At 33.5% G+C, this 19,048-nt stretch overlaps 1 protein-coding gene across 1 annotated transcript in view; it reads left to right on the forward strand.

Moving 5' to 3' along the window:
• The first annotated feature begins 1,630 nt into the window (after positions 1-1,630).
• Positions 1,631-19,048, forward strand: part of LOC138327587 (uncharacterized) — a 104,578-nt gene continuing 87,160 nt past the window's right edge. The window contains exon 1 of the mRNA XM_069273785.1: positions 1,631-1,748. The gene's annotated coding sequence lies outside the window, so the exon portion shown is untranslated. The remainder of the gene's footprint in view (positions 1,749-19,048) is intronic.

The following is a 19,048-nucleotide window of genomic DNA, read 5'->3' on the forward strand; positions in this document are numbered from 1 at the left end:
GACATTTGTTTTTGTAGCAAATAGTAGGTGCCACAGGAAACTTTACTCTTAATATTACTCCTATTTCTGGGGATTCAAATAAAACATCTGAAGCAATATTGACAGTGAAGACGCCTAATGGGCAGTCTTACGATGTGTTTGTGTGGACAGAAGCGTCAGATAGTAGTCAGTTTTGTGTTTGTATGTGAAAACGTCCCGATAATGTAATTGTAAAGGTGGTCATGTAAATAGAGGGTGATCTCCCTCTTTACAACCCATTTCAGCTTTACTTAGGAATACCATAAAACATATGTTTACATAGCATAAGAACTTCAATTAATGATTTCTAAACAGCCAAGGAAACGCCCTGGCTCGCCGTCGAGCTGCGATGTCACCGGTCGAATTGGGAAGTATTTGATCTTTTGAAATGCAAGGCAGGCTGGGTCGATATTTTTGTCATCTTGATGTAAGTCTTACTTTTTGTTTGAAGGTTCATGAGTAAAAGCCTTGACTTGTATGATGCGTTCCAGTTGAGGACTAGTCAAATACAATTAAAGTGTATCTACACATCTCCTTTTTTCACGGCAACCAATACTTGTGTTCGGGTAAATTTGACTGACCTCAGTTATGTGTTTGGTCAGTGAAGTGAGAATGGACAACAGTGGACAAACATGTTCTATTGTGATAATTATAACATTAAAATAACGACCATTTGACTGCTTTGCATAATTGACATTTCAATAAAGCAAATGGCTATAATTATCATAGTTATAATTGAACTAAAATGTCTTTTTCTAATTGACATTTTCCTGTTTCGTGTGAACAGGGTATTTAACATATGTTTAGGTAGGATACCAATGATGTCCGAACAATCAACTGACCTGTATATAACCTTTGAACCACATGATAAAAAACAACCATGTTTTTAATAAACATCCTTTTATCTTTAATTCAACACTAATATGTAATTCAAAACAAATCCTTTTATTTGCACGTAACTTGTCGAACGCATGCTTTTAATTGTCAAATATTTCAAGATTTGTTGATCTTCATTAATGTTGCGTGGTCGTATCCTAATTAGGCACCAGAAAATGCAATTAGCGGTGAACTAATACATCATTTATCAAACGAGAATACAAATTTTGGTGTTGATAGATACGTGTGATCATCTAGGAGATTGTACAAGCAGATTCCATCACTTTGATACCAAATATTGACCAGTACCCGACGCTAGCGGAGTCGGGAATTCCAAGACAACATAGGTACCGTTCCTTTGGATAACATCACCCTGTCAAAAACCATTCAGCGCACGCGACATTTAACACCACAGAAAGCGATCAATAAATCGATAATTTTAATTGCCTTCGATCACGGTTAATTTTAACTGACAGCTAAACAGCCTTGTACATGTTTACCTGTATAGATAGCATAAAACGTTCCCTTTGTCTAACCAAAGTCAATTCGATTACTGTTCCTTAAGTCTCAGAGTAAACGGATTATATATTCAGATACTTACGACAACGGTGGGGCGTCAACAAAGTTAAGTAACCGTATCAATTTTAAATTTTCTTGATAATATGTTAATCAGTCTGCGTGTTGAATCTTGATCAGGCGTGTGATTGGGTTTAATTTTGTGTTAACAAGATTTAATACCGACCACTGATCCATCTTACTGGGACGTTTCTGTGCATCAGTACCCCATCGACAATTACAAATGTATGTGCTTGTGAGGACTAATTGCAAGTATCTTAAGAGGAATATCTAATACGGTAAGTAGGCCATTAATACTATATATTGCCCTGCTAATTGATGTGTCATTATAGGGAATGTCTAAAAATACTTAGTAGTACTATGAATGGTTCCGTTAACTGCGCATTCATTTACGTCACGCATTACATGTAGATATTAATGTATTCAGCATACATTTGATTTCTATTTCTTTTTAAGTATTAATGTCTCGTTTTCTATCCTTTTTTGAGATGTTTATGAACTGTATCTAGTATGTGTCATAGTAAAAGCATCTTCTGAAAGGCAACAGTTTGGTCTGCAACTAGCTCACAAATGAAAAATAACACAACCTTTAAAACGATACCAACGATATCAACATCAACGAAAACTAGATAAAACACGTTTTCAATAACTTGTTGTTTGTCGATTGTCCATATAGAATCCATAATTTAGATGTCATGCCTTGTCATTTTAGTTTTCGTACATCATGCATGCGAAACACATTAAAATGTCAATATGACCTACTTTAAAACCGCAAATGAATATATACTATACAAAGCATAGAGCAAGGTCAGAAGTATAACGGTACATCAATGCCTCTATCAAGAGTCAAAACTACAAACTTCGTCAAATTTATACTCGTGAATAGCACATAACAACATCTTAAGTCTTCGTACTTTATATAACTTTTGCTTATAGTCACCTTTAACATAACGGTAGAACTAATGTTTGCATAGTTTAATTGGAGTGTATATGACACTGCGAGGCATTTACTGAGTACATAAAAAATATCTTTAGCCAATGCAATGCATTGTCAGAGATAGTTCAGAGATAGTCAAGAACCTGCTGACTTCGCAATTTGGGACGTCAGAAAAAATGAGAAAAACATCGAAGAATTTCTCTTCACTTTGTGAAGTTTCTTTACTGACAATGAGTCATACTGTTATTTCAGAATGTTCTTTTTCTATCAGCGATCAATTATCCAGTAAATCCGTCATTTACAATTAGTTCCACCGACGGTAAAATTTCTTTTATAGATAATATAAACGGAAGTCTGTCAAATTCTTGCTATTTTTGCTATATTATTTGATTACTTCATATATGAACAGCATAACTTGCAACTTTTAAATGTCTGATTAATTTCAGTTGAAATAAGTTTGTGGCAATTTTGATATTTCAGGTTTTGACATTTCAGGATATTGCATCGCGAAATTTGCGATACAAACTTCGAATAGACACAAGCTATACGTCTTTGTATTAAAATATAACTTAAAACATCTATCATCCAGTTAAAACGTTAATATGCGTTAGACCCCTCAACATATAGTGTAGCTGTAGACATAATGAATGCAGAAGGTTAAATAAGACGATGTTCACAAATGACTGGTAATGTTGTCCCTTCTGGTATAGTAGCACATAATACATGTTACCATAAAACGTTCAACGCATCATTATCCTCTCTTATATACTGCATAACAGTTACTAATGACTGAAATTAATTTTGGACAGTGTGGATGACGCGGAATAGAACCAGTCAAAACATCTTATAAAGCGTCGAATGAATACCCCTGATAAGCCTACGTCATCAGAAATCGTTCATAGGGACAGACCAAACATATTGGGCACAAGCATGATATTCAAATTACTATTTTAAGGTCGTATATCAGTAAGTGTGTCCAGTTATCAATATCCGGATGAAGGCAAATCGCCTCCGTGTTTATTTTAGGTGTATCTGAGGTCAAGGCTAGTTCGACGCTTTACTGAAATTGATTTTGCGCTTATCCTCGTTGAGCAGATAAATCGGTGTAAAATTGAGAAAGTGGTCACCGTATTTAACTGGAAAGTCAAGCCAAGGCACCTCGGCTATAGAAACAGTGGGGCTAAAGTATTGATATATCTAACTCGTTCTCTCAGCGGGAGTCAAATTGTTTGAACAAAATTTGACCTTTGATTTTTTCTGACATAATCAAGAGAGAACCTTTCGTCAAAGGTTCCTGTTGGTTCTCTTTTATTTGGCGGAGTGGTACAGGAGGCGTGTCATATTGTCATATCATCAAAGGCATACGCACACAGGTAGCACTCAAAATCCTCCTCAGGTAGGAGACGTGAAGACCTATTTTTATGTATACCTTACAGTGATAAAAACACAAGGTAAAAAGCTACAATGAACAAGGTGTCATTGTTTTTTTAGATATAACGTGTAGCTTTCACATAACTACTATAAGTAACAAGTAAGCAACCCCTGCAAAGTCGTTTTATCATGAACCGACAATTCGGGACCCCCAATGGACCGCCGGTACCGAACACCGTTCCACGGCCCTCTATCTTAGTCTCAGCTCCACGGATTTTCTTGTTTAAGAATATGTCAACAGGGGTGTGCTTTAGGTTCTTAATGGTTATTTAGAACTATATGATGTCTTTGAGATAATCAAGCTTTTTAATAACAGGCATGGGGATACACATGACGAAAAGAGATGTTTAATATTTGTCACTCAATTTTAAGTCTCTGTCTGTAAGGATCAGCGGCAAGATTTTAGCAACCGAACTGAGAGCCCATGACCTCGCTAAAACTATTTGATATTGCATCTCAAACTGTCGTCGTTGAGATCGGGGCCGCGGTGGCCGAATGGTTAAGATGTCCCGACATATTACCACAAGCCCTCCACCTCTGGGATGCGGGTTCGAATCCCATGTGGGGCAGTTGCCAGGTACTGACCGCTGGTCGGTGGTTTTTCTCCGGGTACTCCGGCTTTCCTCCACCAACAAACCTGGCACGTCCTTACATGACCCTGGCTGTTAATAGGACGTAAAAATAAATAAACCAAACGTCGTTGAGAAATATTCTAAATGGAATTAAAAAAACCTTATTAACAAATATCTCTTTCTTACTCTTGACCTAATGCAGTTTTTGTATTCCATGCATATTGGATAAAATTATAATCAACATCCTTAACGACCCTGGCTGTATATAGGACCAAGCCAACAAAAAAAACAAAACATGCCATAACTTGTGCAGGATTGAATTGATTCCACCCTAGACCTACATCAAATGCCTTTGAAGTAGGTTTGCTTCCTTAAAGTGGAATAAAGTTGGATATAATTTATGCTGTATCTTGTCTCTTTGACGTCATCATAACTGTGATACTTATTGTACATGTCAATGACTTTTTGTGTGTTTTTCTTGTTTGTTTTTTATGTGGTTTCTTATATTGATAGGCCAAATAAGACCCTATCCTGCGTCACGCATTTAAAAGTTGACTTCGTTCATAGATATTGGGGTCTTGGTATGTCGAATCAGATCGTCTGGTACTTAGAATCCTCCACTTTGGTACAAAGTAAATATTACACATTATCAGAGCTGTACTGAAGGAAAAAAGAAATTGTCCGTCGGTATGCTTGCTCAGCAGAACAAACATCTTGAGGATATGAAGCCGGATGCACGGTCACTTTTAGAAATCTTCTAACCAGGTACTGTCTGTAATTAAGTTTTTTCTGTATATCTGAAAATGTGACTTTTATACCTGGAACTTATATAAATAAGCGCTAGTAGAAGATGATTATAAGATCACTAACAACATACATGTATATTTTTTATTCTAATTATGAAACGTGGCATGCAATAGATAATTTATTTGCTTTGATCTCAAGAATATTTTCCATAGATTACTATTTTGTTCAATACTCCATTGTCGCTAAAACAACATGATTATATTAATTGCTATTATATTTCCGCATTATCATTGAGACATTAATACCATGAATCTTTATTAAGTAATTGAAATATCTACACTGTAAACATGGTATCGGTTTTTATTTCTATTTAATTAATAATGGAAATATGATTACAAACGTCGCTTAACTTTTTTCTTAACTCTTTGTAATGGTTATATTTAGGAAGGAGGAAGCACCTTATAATACAGACTAGTCACAAGCACGTAATTATGATACAGGGTTTTACTCTTAAAGAGGAAACAAAGCCTAGAGTGGTTCATATTACTGACAAGATAATTCCAATTGTATCTTAGGAAGTTTCAGCCTTTTGTTTATACTGGGCGTTAGCTTGTTAACAACAAGGTTTCATTTTCATGTTTCAGGGCGCTAATAATGCTCTGTCATCTCGCATATGCAGTTTATTTCCAAACAATATTTATTTATAAAAGGAAAATCTATGTGAAGAAGACATTTTGGTGAATAGTAAAGGTTTGAGACTACTTTATATAATCCAACACAAAAAAAACCTTTTTTGGAAAATACTTAAGTCAAGCTGATTTTGACAATAATGTTTGGTTGGTACTAAAATGCAAAACAATTTATATGTAATATGATAAATTCAATACATTATGAACTTTTGAAAATGTCTATGATCATAAAAGCGTCTGTAAAAATGTTGAATTTCTCATAAAATTCCTGGCGCACAGTCCGTCGTAAGGAAATTTTGTTTTTCGTAGAGCAGCAATGTTGATTTAAATCACACTCTTAATACTTATAAAGAAAACAGTAGCACAGTATCTTCAACATCATCACCGATAAATGGGATCATATTCCGTTTGTCTAGACTAGAAATTATGTAATGTTGCCAAGTAAAGGTAACAAGTATAAGTTTTCAGTGCAGTTGTCTTAATAGTGTTCAGTTTCTTGATGTTTAAACGCGCTTAAAATGTTGAAATAACATACAAAGCCACAATAGGGAACAAATACTAAAATGTATTAATATGAGTGATTGGTATCCTTGTCATTTACTGATTTTCATATATGCTAATTATATAATAATTAGACATATGATACACATACATTAGATCAACGACTGTTATAAAGTACTTTGAAGTTAAACCTGAATTGGTGAGGGTTTAGAACGTTTCTGACGTTCTATTGGTTCCGCGTGTACTTTTATTGCGTGCACGTCTAACCAAAACACAGACAGTTTTTTTAAACACATAGTTTGGCTCTGAGATATAGATATATATACGACTGGTCTTCAATAGCGTAAGCAGTGCAGAGGTACTGGGTCAATAACGAACAGACAAAGTCATGTTATCGTACAACTAACCTAAAAAGCCAGACGACGAAAACCAATTCAATCAATCGAAGATACACTTCACTTAATCCAATAATGCTCCTAGTGAATAAATGACTGGTTGTATTCCACTATTTTGGTCTCAACAACGTCCCCCTTTGATGTTTGAGAGGCGTTTACATTTGTTTGGCCTCTAAGAGGTATCACGAAATTGATTTGTATACACCAAATCATTTTACCATTTACGATTGAATATTGAGTTATGTAATATGTATGTGTTAGATTGTCAATACTCTTACTCAAGGACGATAACTCCATACTTCGGTCCGTATATATTTTCTTTACAAATTGAAGGAGTTAGAGATAAGATTTTGACTGACATAGTGGTTTGGCGTTGCTAGTATATTGTATATTATTTGTGTTGATAATATAGTAAACCTGATAATATAGCATCGTATGTTTCAGTCATAAGGCTGCAGTTAATGAACTCTTCATAACAATAGTTGAAAAATAAATTACACTAGTTAATATTTAACGCAATTTCTTTAATCATTTCTTCAGCTTTGCCAATATATACGATACATAAAATGTTTCCTATAATTATCATATCTCGTCCCGACTTTTTTCTATCGGGTTCGATGTAGCTTGACAAGCTAAATTGAATAAATACCACTAAGATTGTCATCACTGTTTCCATGCATAATTAGCATGGTGCCTCACACTATGATTTTTTTTTCTTATTTTTGAATAAAACATCAAAGACCATTGATCTGCATTAAATTTGTTATATTACAAGGTCCCATTAATTTTGTGGAAAAAAAACATCGAATCGTGAATCTCAAAATTCTGATTTTGTAGTTTTATAGAGTTCAGCAGAACTACACGTAGTTTTAAATGGAAAGTATGGAAGCATTCATGCCTTTTTACATATATTGCTACTTCTTCAAATGATTAAATATTTGAACTTTTTATTATATATTCCAGTACGTGGTCAATATGTTTGTGAACACTTTGTTATGCACATTGCGTTCTATTAACTTGTAATTGATACCCCTTACCCTTACCCCTTACATTATGCACCTAATTTAAATCAAATTTAATATTATGAATGTTTCAAATAATTCAAATATTTCTTAACCTTAATAAAACGGATTACTCATTTATATTCCTGAATAGAGATTAAATGCAACAACACAAAATTTATGGGGCGTTTGACATTATCTACTAATGCAATTACATTATTGAATATGATTTTAAAATAAAGTAAACAAAAAGGTATTTGAAATATCTGATAAACAAATGAGAACTGCATTAGTTATTTTATGCCTTAATAAGGCAATTATTATTTTTTGCCAAGTAACGTCATACATAAGTAGAAAGAGTGCATTTGACACGTGTTTCAATAGGATTGCACCAGCTTATCTTTTTGATAAGCTACCTATTATGACCGTAACATCATGATGGCAATTTAATTGGTTCCGAATCGTAATACAGGTGCAATTTATTGACATATTTTACATTGTGTGTCAACAATTTAAATCATATCTTTCACGTTTTTGTGATATTTTTGTGAAGATATATATAAATGGGATTGAATGATATCTATGGATAATCACAAATAAATTTTGTCGAATTGAATTTAAAATGATTGCAAGTGCATTATAAACATTAAGGTGTAATATTTCCGGAATATATAGTTAATAATTCTTGTTATTAGAATTGGCCTGTGATATCTTGTGCACTCAATGACCCCGACACACCCGTGCCACGTCCCATGTCCACCCAGATTCGGTCACGTGACCGTGACCTGTGTACATGTATACTACATATTTCATTTATAGTTTGAATAAAAATTCCAACGACATGTAAAATATTGACTTGGTGGCAATCAAAAACATAACGATAAATTTATAACCTGGGTCAAAATTTGACTGTTATTTGGATACCCTCCAGCTTGTACTGAAAAGGGTAGGTGACTGGATCTAAAGGTCATTTCCGTGACGAAATAAACTGAGGCTTAAACAAAAGCACGTTTTGTAAATCACTTCCTGAATTATCTGGAGAAAAAACCAAAAACAAGCCAAACTTTATAAAATTGAAACGGTTATTAATTTCTTTTATTAATGCCTTCTAGTATAGTATATAATAGTTTATTTTGATTTTTCTAGTACAGTGTTATACATGTAGTACATCTCGTACCAACGTAGCTATGTCTGATTATTGTCTTCTTACCCCTGCGAGATGGTATTCTTGTATTCATGAATGTTTATGAACTTTCAAGAATATTAGCAGATTGTGGTTCATGAAGAAAAGTTCATGAATATTCATTAAATGACTCTTATGAACTCTTCATGAAGTTTTATGAATCCATGAAACATTCATGATTATACATGATCAATGTGTCAAGAATTATCCATGAAGTTTTATGCATGACTGATATTGACTGAACGTAAATGTTTCATTCATTTTTTTAAGAATTTTAATGAATATTAGTTATGCATAAAACTTCATAAATGATTCGTGATATACTATTTCATTCATTTTGATGAATTTTAATGAATATCCACTGAAGTCACATTACTTGTCACATGACCATATGAGTCACATGACTTCTATATACAGTTCCCGCCAGAACAGTCACAATCCAAAATGGCTGCTGTATCTGCTGGCGCGTGGAAAGGAAAACATTATTCTTCTTAAAATGGAAGTTTTGGCACACACGTGAACGGATTACTCCATTCCATGATTTCTTTAAGCACAGATGAACACTTTTCAGCAAGTTTTGATATATCTGCAGTTCTTTTTCAACATTAAATTGTTGCACACTCATATTGTTATAGTGATTATGCATAGATTTTGGTTTGTGAAATTTTGTCAAATGTTACTGAATCAAATTGCTCATATAAACTATCATGCTTTACAACTATGAAAACAGATTTTGTTAGCACTTATCTGTGGCAGTTAAAAATATAATGAACACAGTAAACTGTTGGTGGTCTTCTGATGTAATATATTAATATATATTATATCTATTGTCATAAGTTGATTCCAATAGAATTGTCATTTGTTTGATAGAAAATTTCAATCCTGGACCCCCTGTAGAGTTCATGAAATTCAGATGCCGCTGACTCCCACTTGCTTTCATTAAACTTCATGAACACGACTCTAGTTCATGAATATTCATGAATTGTTCCAGTGTATGAAGTTTCATAAATATTCATGAATTGTTTGTGCATACGGCTGCGAGCTGTAGTTCATGATTAATTAATGAATTATCATGAATAAATATTCATGATCTTTCATGATGGTTTTAAGTTCATGAATATTCTGAAAACATTCATGAACTTTTTATGAATTTTCATGACAGAGTTGTTCATGAATGTTCATGATTTTATGAATAAAAGAGATTCATAAACGTTCATGAATTTATAACTGAAAGGATTCATGAATGTTCATGAAATATTTTTTCCTAAATTATTCATGACGTTTTCTAAGTTCATGAATTGCATGAAAATATTAATGAATAATTAAAGAATATTCTTGAATTTTATTCATGAATTCATGAATGTTCATTAATTACTCATAAGCGTCTCACAGGGCTTTTTATATTTACGATTGATGACTTATATAGACAAGTAGCAGATAATGCGTGTTACACAACATACGGATCGCTTACGCTTATAGTACTATAATTATTGGTTTCCTTTTCATATTGCCTTTGCTATCTTGATATTTTTTTCTCTCATACCTGCTGGTGTGCTGCTAGTATATCTTATGCACGGTTACACGGTTACACATTCAATACAATCTAGCGACACCACTGCGCCACCATATACTGTTTTCTCGTGAAAAAAAAACATTCAAGTAAAAAAGGTAAACAGCAGGATTTCAGTTAGAACAACACACAATATTCATTTGAAAATTATCTTGGTAGTTATTTTCTATTGTTTTATAACCTTACTTATTCATTTCAAAATGGCAATATTTGATTTCTTGGCATAGTGTTTTGCAGGGAATATTCGTGGGGATTTTTGGAACTTTTAAAACATTTCTTGAATCTATATTTGTGGTTAAATAGCATTCTAGAAAACAACGAAATTTTCTATAGTCATGTTGGTATCGAAGCAGCTGACAGTTATGGCAAGTTGTTGTTTAAATTTAAATATTTACATTCCCTTGTCACTTTATATTTCAAAATACGCATTATGAAGATTGTCTGCAAAGCTCTGGCATCTATATAGACCATAGATTCCATATGAAGATAGTTAAATGCTTAAAGCATTTGTATATTCGATATTTTCAAATCTCTGTATGATATTTATTTGGTTTCTTACATCACACAGATAAAATGCAATTTTCTTTCAGTAGAATTATTTTTAAATTGTCATTATCCCGAGTATTTCCAATGTGAGAATTTTTATATTAGGAAATAGTTCCAGATTGTTCACCTGGGTATTCTATTTCGTATTTGCATATTACAGAGTTATCTGCCCTTGTGAGTAGGTATTGATTGTGACGTCATGTGTTTAAGCGGAGAATGTCATACTTTTTCAGGGAAAACAACGTGAGTCGCGTTCACAAAATTATGACATCACAATGGATACCTACCCGAAAGGATAACTCTGTAATATGAAAATACATTATAATTAGACATCATCATTAATACTTCACACCAACTGCAGATAGGTCAAACTCCTGTCCTTTGTAATGAGATGAACATGAATATAATCGATGTGACTGTGTGGTCTTTACAATCACTCAGAGTTGACTCCATGTGATGGATAGTATTACCGATTACATCTTGCCGTCTGGGTAAAGATATTGATATTTATGACTAAGACTTACCAGGCAGGGTCGACAGTACTTTATATTATTCAGGCATATACCGTGCTTTATTCCATCAAAATTCATAAACTTTTATTTTATCCCTCGTACGTACTTTACAATCTAGATTGGGGTGAACGTTATCACTGGAAAACTTAAGCTACCTGATCCGTTTTATCAACAAAACGTGCCACGTTTGCTTACATAAGGTCATAGATTTGGTAAAATAATGTTCTCGATTGAACACCTGTACATATAAATATCTGTCGTGATGTTATAAATTTCTCCCAGTCGGAATCTCCTAAGATTCATATCACGAAAAATGTTTTAGGGGAGTTCCAATTTCATTTTCTTCCTACTGCATTTAAGCATTATTCTTTCCCCTATCCAATACAGAGTATATGTTAGCACGATTAATCATAACATTGTAATATATTGTGACCTATCAACAGTGCTATTAGATTTGTCTGCTGGTGAGGTGCGGTGGAATACCATCAAATGACGCAACTGTTACTGTTGTTATGTTTACCGTGACTGGGTATCTTAGTAATCATACAATGCATTTTCTGATATTGCAAACCAACCTATTTTTGCGTGCGATTACATTTCATTTGCGTATTTCTCAGCTGTTCACAATTCACAAAATTTCAGGCAAAATTTCACAGTGGCAAAAATTCAGCTACAATTATAGTAGAGTAAATCACGAAATTGTGTCATCGTGGAAATTTCCAGCGACAATGAAACGCGATTTTTACTCGCCGCGAAAATGTAGTTATTTCCTCATTGAGGTCTCTAAAGCGATCATAATTTGTAGCCATAGTAGACTGTATTTACGATCCTTATCCTCCCTATTCAATTTGAATTTTATCGTGCACATATTTATTACAATATTTTACCAGTAGTTTATTTTGTTTTCTCTCTTTCAAGCAACATTAGGTTTCATGACTCTAAATGAAATTAACTTTCTTTAAAAAAATGATTAATAGATTAAAGATAAAAACAACTAAAATCGTTTTAATCTAGACCTGAAATAAGAGTTATTTGCAGCATTGCCTTTGGATATTTCTATCTCAGATGTATTAGTATACATTATGCTAAATTATCGTTCATGAACATATATTGCTTTCCAGGACATCAAATTTAAAGTATATTCTAACACTGAGATTTCTGAAGGCTAATGTTCGATCGTAGAGTCGTATCACCGAATACACACTTCCAATATCTAACAGTACAAAAGAAATAAGATACGGATTCAGTGTAGCATTCAATACGTATTACTCTATGTCCTTGTCAGAGTTACAAAGTAGCTTTAAATCCTGTTGACACATCCATTTTAATGTCGTTTGTTCCAATGTGTCTTTTAACAATGGCTGTAATTTGTGTTCGAACCTTTGTCCCTAAGCTGAAGTTAAACGCTTCGCCTGTCTTCCAATGTATCCAACCCCTCCACGTCTACCAACGTTAAATCTATTGTTGTATATGTTATATATATGCCATATTTTGGCTCCTATATTCAGAATAAATATAAAATGTTCTAGACATGTGCATAATGTAGCATATGATATTAAGTTAGACTTTTTTTAAGTTCTGGTGAATTTTTGCCAATGGAATTCAATCTACTGTTAAATTTTAAATTTCAATATTAATGTGATTGGAGTTACTACCGGGATTATCTACACCCTAGATTGGAGTTCTAGACCGTAAGTCTGTTCTAATATATTTGTATATAATATCTTATCATGATAAGGAGAAAAGGAGATTCGTGATTTTATGTTGATCATGTAATATAAGTGTCATACAATGTCAAACTACACAAGCTGTTGACCAAACCTGTTTACACATATCTGATGGAGCTATTTTAACATAACAATAATTGATTTCGCACGATATGATGACTTTGTTTAGAAAACTAAATTAAAATTGGCCAAGTCATTACATAAAATTAATTAGCATGACGTAAAGATATGTATCGCTCTATTGTTTTAAGTGTCGATTGTGTACGTATTTAGTATGATTATTTTATAGGTCGTAGTTTACTCAATTGTACTGTTAATTAATTACGTATGTTAAAAATGATGATTAAATTTAAGTTGTAGATGTTTGTACTGATTGATAAGTATAGCAATGTAGCGCAGAGATTATTAGATAATCAACAAATAATATCTCTGTAGGGTATTCATTTAAACTTCACAAGCTAATGACTGCACAAAATATTTGCTTCTTATCAACACCTCCTTATTCGTAATGCCTAATGCTCATTTCATTTCTTCAAACTATATACGTGTACATTACTGATAAAAAATAAATATGAAAGCAAAATTAATACAAACGAATTGTACGACCGTTTCTGAACTAAAACTGCATAAATAATCATTATTACTGGTGATATTGTGATACTTAAGTAGTTCGATGTAAATATTCCATCCCTCAATCCTCATTTTGAAACAATTACATTACCCGCCTTTGACCTTGATAAACATAACAATAAAGTCGTTGATCCTTCAGAATAATACTTTCCAATACATAATGTATTATATTCACTTTCATTTTATCGGTTTTAATCTGCAATTCAGATACAATATACTTGTATATTGCTGTTCTCATTTATTCAATACAACAACAACAAAACAACATCAAAATGTTTTTTGTCAAATAGAAATGACCAAACACCTGTAGCAGGGGCACGTGAGACCTGGTAAATAAATACTCAACAATTGGAAAATAGTGAATCTATGCCTATTGAGCTGTACCTACTGATCCTAACTGTCAGAAGAAGCTTTCAGCAGATCCGTATTATCAGGATTGTCAAGAGGACAGTACTGACAATGATGATTGCATATAAGATACACAAGTGAATGAGTGCGATGTTACTCCATACGACAAATATAGCAATAATTCTATTTGGACGATATCTGTGAACAACCACCACCTGGTACCAAAAGATGAATAAGAACAACAAATTCATGTGTAGATTTCTGTGGAAAAATATCGTTTTGATTGTAGACCGTACATTTACACTGAAACTTTCTTAATTGATTCCTAGTATCGCTATGACATTGTATGAAGTTTAAATGAAACCTCCCATGGTAAACATTACGTTCAGTAACATGTCTACCAGCCTAATCTGCCGGTCGTAAATTAACCTATTAAATGCGCCGACTAATGCACACAACTGACAGGTCAATGGTGCAATACCCTAGTGCAGATTATACCGCAATGGCTTTGTTGACGTGCAGATACCGTGACGTCATTGGGACAAGAGCGAAATGAACCACGTCATTGACTCTCGATAGTATCACGGTTACTTTAGACAGACATTTACTCGATATCTAGACTACTTGCCCCTAAAGTGGAGCATTGTTTTAGGGCTATGTGTGTGGTTTTAACTTCACATCCGTAGCATTATGCCAACTAAAATCACTTTATAATATTTAAGTAAGTTCTTTCTATACACGATAATATTATGTTCAAGAAGTTTGTTTTGCTATCAATAAAATGTCCAAGATATTGTTGAGAAATAAATGAAGATAGCATTGTTATCAATGCGACCGGTCCATCACTAGTCATGTTCTATGTTATAAGACGCGTACAATTGCTTGGTATATTAACCCTAGAAATGCGTTAAATCTTAAGAGTCCACCTTTTAAAAAAACTGTTTTGCTATGAAATTATATGTCCAACATCTTGTTAAGAAGAAAAGGGATAATATCATTTTTAATAATACGAGCGACCCATCACATGTCATTTTTTATGTTATAAGCGGCACATTGTTAAGTGTTCTAACCCCAAAAGGGCGTTAACTCCAAGAAGTCAATGCTCCTACTTACAATGGAATCAAGTGTAATCGGGCGAAGCTTATTTAACACTAACAAAACCAGGACCCAAGCAAAACTGATACATCGGGAAATAAGCGTGAAAATTGGCTAATTCTAGCTTTATTCTAGTTTAAACTTCAATTTCAAATGTGCTCAATACCTAACAACGGGGTTTTGATATTAATTAAATGTACCATTCTCTTATCAAACAAAGTTCAAGTGTATATCTTGACAATGTCAGGAATACAAACCAAGTACGTTGACGTTTCTTTGATCTTGGTCTCTGATAACAAGGGGATAGCTTCAATTTTTACTGGTGTACACTCGAATCTGATCCTCAGATTAATTACGCGTGTGTTGGAAATCTCTGAAGCACAACTCAAGTTAACACCGCGGCGCGAACAGGTATGGTGGTTTCTTGGTGACATACTTCCTTCACCTGGCGAACGATCCTAAAACTTGACAAAGGTCACACAATGCCATCTTAACGTTATATACCTCAGATAGGTAAGTAGATAGATTTCGTTAATATTAAGTTATCATGATATAATTATTTCTCAAAACACTCTCTTAATAGTTATCAAAAATTCACGGGCTTGTTTCTCTGATTTTGCTGAGCTAATGAAGTTTGAAAAATAGCAGCATAATTATGCGTAAATATTATCAAATGTGAGCCACAGTACAATAGCAACACTGACATCAAAACTACTGTATCGCGTGCTGTAGATTGTATTAATCTAAAATAGATGTTGCATTGCTTAAAGTTTATTTGTTTTCGGGAATAGCATTCATGATTTATAGGCTGAAAATATGGCGTCTGTATTTCAATTAATATACAAATGTATTTCTGTCACTGAATTCGTGTGATATATTCACGTATTGATTTGTCTCCAGCAACATATTGCTGTCGAATGTTTTTTTCGCTATAGATTACACCTTGCGAACAAAATAATCGGTAGGCCTCCTCAAAGGTTCGAACCTAACACCTTTGCTATCCTCGTGTAATTTCTATGTAAGTTGACATTTTATATTAACTTCAAGAAGACAAACATATTCCGTCATCCTAAATTTTTGTGAGCCTCACAACTCACCGACCAGGAGAAGATTTTTAAACCTCTTACATAATGTTTGTGATTCAGTGATAGTTTTAGCGTGACAGGTTCCCATGGAAACGGCGCCCTTCCTAGGAGGTGGTCTGTCACCTGTATAGGACCTACGTCACTATTACCATTGAATTATTACCCAAGATTACATGGTTATTGACCCACGTGACCTCTAAACCACGCCTACTTTTGATTTTCACACGTAAGACTGCTGCACAGTTAAATTGGGGATCACCCAAGGATCGTCAGTAAGCAAGACTACACATAAAACGTCAACATTATACAAATATAAAAAAAAAACATCTGACGGTTTGTCTCTTTAATTTAGACATTTACACAGTTATATCACAGACACTGAATAATTAATTTTGCTGTTTTGATATTGCGTATCATCTTTTACTAAGTCACATTCGTCCTGCTTTTAAGCTACATTAATATATTCAACTGATGCATATATTCAACAGATTCATAATTTACACGGGCGACATTATCATTATACCCTCATAACCTCAACAAAATAAATATCTATTCCTTATATTTACAGTTTTTCACGTAAATGAATATTAATTATTCTCGCGACAGTTGCATAATTTTTATTAAAATACCCATATTGTTTTCTCTCCCGTCATCGTCAACTAGTTCGATTGAACAGCTGATCAGAATAGATTCATTCATATGTTCCCACCAAAAGTGGGGTCATGGAGTCATGACCCCACTTTGCTACGCTAGCGACTATTCCTGTAAAAATAGAATCGCCGCACGTGATGTACTATCATTATACACTGATAATGATAATACTAGAAAGCTTGGTTATTGAGTCTATATCAGTACAAACTGTAAATATTAAGAGATAATAAGATTTAGAGTAAATAAATTGTCAATGTATCTATTAATGATTATGGGAAAAGGATCTAGTTTGCTTTTGTATAATGCTCGATTTACAGTAATATTCTATTTTCCGTTGTTAATGTCATTTACCTTCTGATTATGCATTTATCTATTTGAATACCATATATATGGATAATGTGATATACGTGTGCGCATATAATCAAATAAAAAACAAATCCTTTGCAATCATCAAATCCTTGTTATTCAAATTGGTATTGTTCTAATAGATAAACTTAGTACTATGCATGATTTAATTTTCTGTTGTATTGTGTTACTGGAACACCATAATAGACATAATTTATTTACGAATATTTCAACCCAAATCCCAAATTATCATTGATAGATTGAATAATGATTATCAAACAGAACGTAATTCACCTTATATTTTAATGTAAACGCTGCACAATTAGTCCGAGGGGAACCAGCGTACACAACATGAAACATGACCAACTGTAAGAAGGCCAGAGATGATCCAAAGCATTGTCCCGTCTAACCCATTTAAATAGTTCAGTATTTACCACAAAGCTAATGAGTTTAAAATGAATAAATGTGTTTCTCATTAAAGTGATGTTTTATCATATATGTTGATCAAATATCACGACTGTTGACAAACTTCTAAATGTTGATAGCATTTAAAACTAAATATGGCATATTTGGAATAATTGCCAAGATTTGAGAATAAGTAATATTAGTACCAATGTCCAAATTGGTTACATGTCGACTACCTCATCATTAAATAACTAATGCTTATAGATATACATAAAATAAGTATATGACTGCTTATATACTTCTTTGAATTATTGTATTTGTCGCGTTGTTTTAGTACTTGTAAAAATCGCGATAAGTTCATCTGTTCGAATAATCTAAATTTTTCTTTCTATCTTATTCTAATGTGCTGTTATGTTTTCAAACTTTATTCTAGTTTTATCTTTTTGATTGGTATTGACATTTTGTCTTTATTAGGTATGAATCTTCTTCTTGCCTAATCTCTCCACCATAAAGCACGCGTTGAACAGATTTAACTTGAATTTGTTACGGTTTTGCTTCCGTAATAGATAAAAGATGAGGATCTAACTTTGTTTTACCCACTAGCGATACTCCTCCAGCTTTCTACAGCGTGATTCAGCGTGATTCAGCGAGATTTGTTCATACTTGTGGGTTCTGTATCTCTCACACTTGACTGATTAAAGTGTTCAGATGATAAATCTTCACCCTTTTCTAACAGCATTCAGACGAAACAACACCGATCATTGTTACGTTTCGTTTGTTGCCTAAGCTACAGTTCCGTAAAATTTAGTACCTGTCTTCCTTACGCCGTGGATTAAAGGGCTTGGGGTCTTAGTTTGAGATTATCTGAAGTTTCGCCAGGCCGGTTGCCATACTAACAGGCCGTAAATTCATTATGATCTGATGTCGTGTGAACTCCGTGACTAATTCTGACAGAGATAGACATGGCCTGGCTGCACCACGTGTGAGAACACCAAAGCTGAAGCTGTAAGATGTTATACTACATCAAAGTAGATTTCATTAGTATGTGCATAAAGGTTTTGCATTATGCTTGTTTTACAAATGATATAGCATGTCTGTAAAGGTGAAATAATAGATCTAGATGTGAAGGTACATAATAATAGGCTTTAAAAATTTGGAGCATATACATAGTTTCTACTTTGATATGTAAACTAACCATTTAAAATTAA

This window comes from Argopecten irradians, chromosome 7, assembly GCF_041381155.1.
Source record: "Argopecten irradians isolate NY chromosome 7, Ai_NY, whole genome shotgun sequence".
NCBI lineage: Eukaryota > Metazoa > Mollusca > Bivalvia > Pectinida > Pectinidae > Argopecten > Argopecten irradians.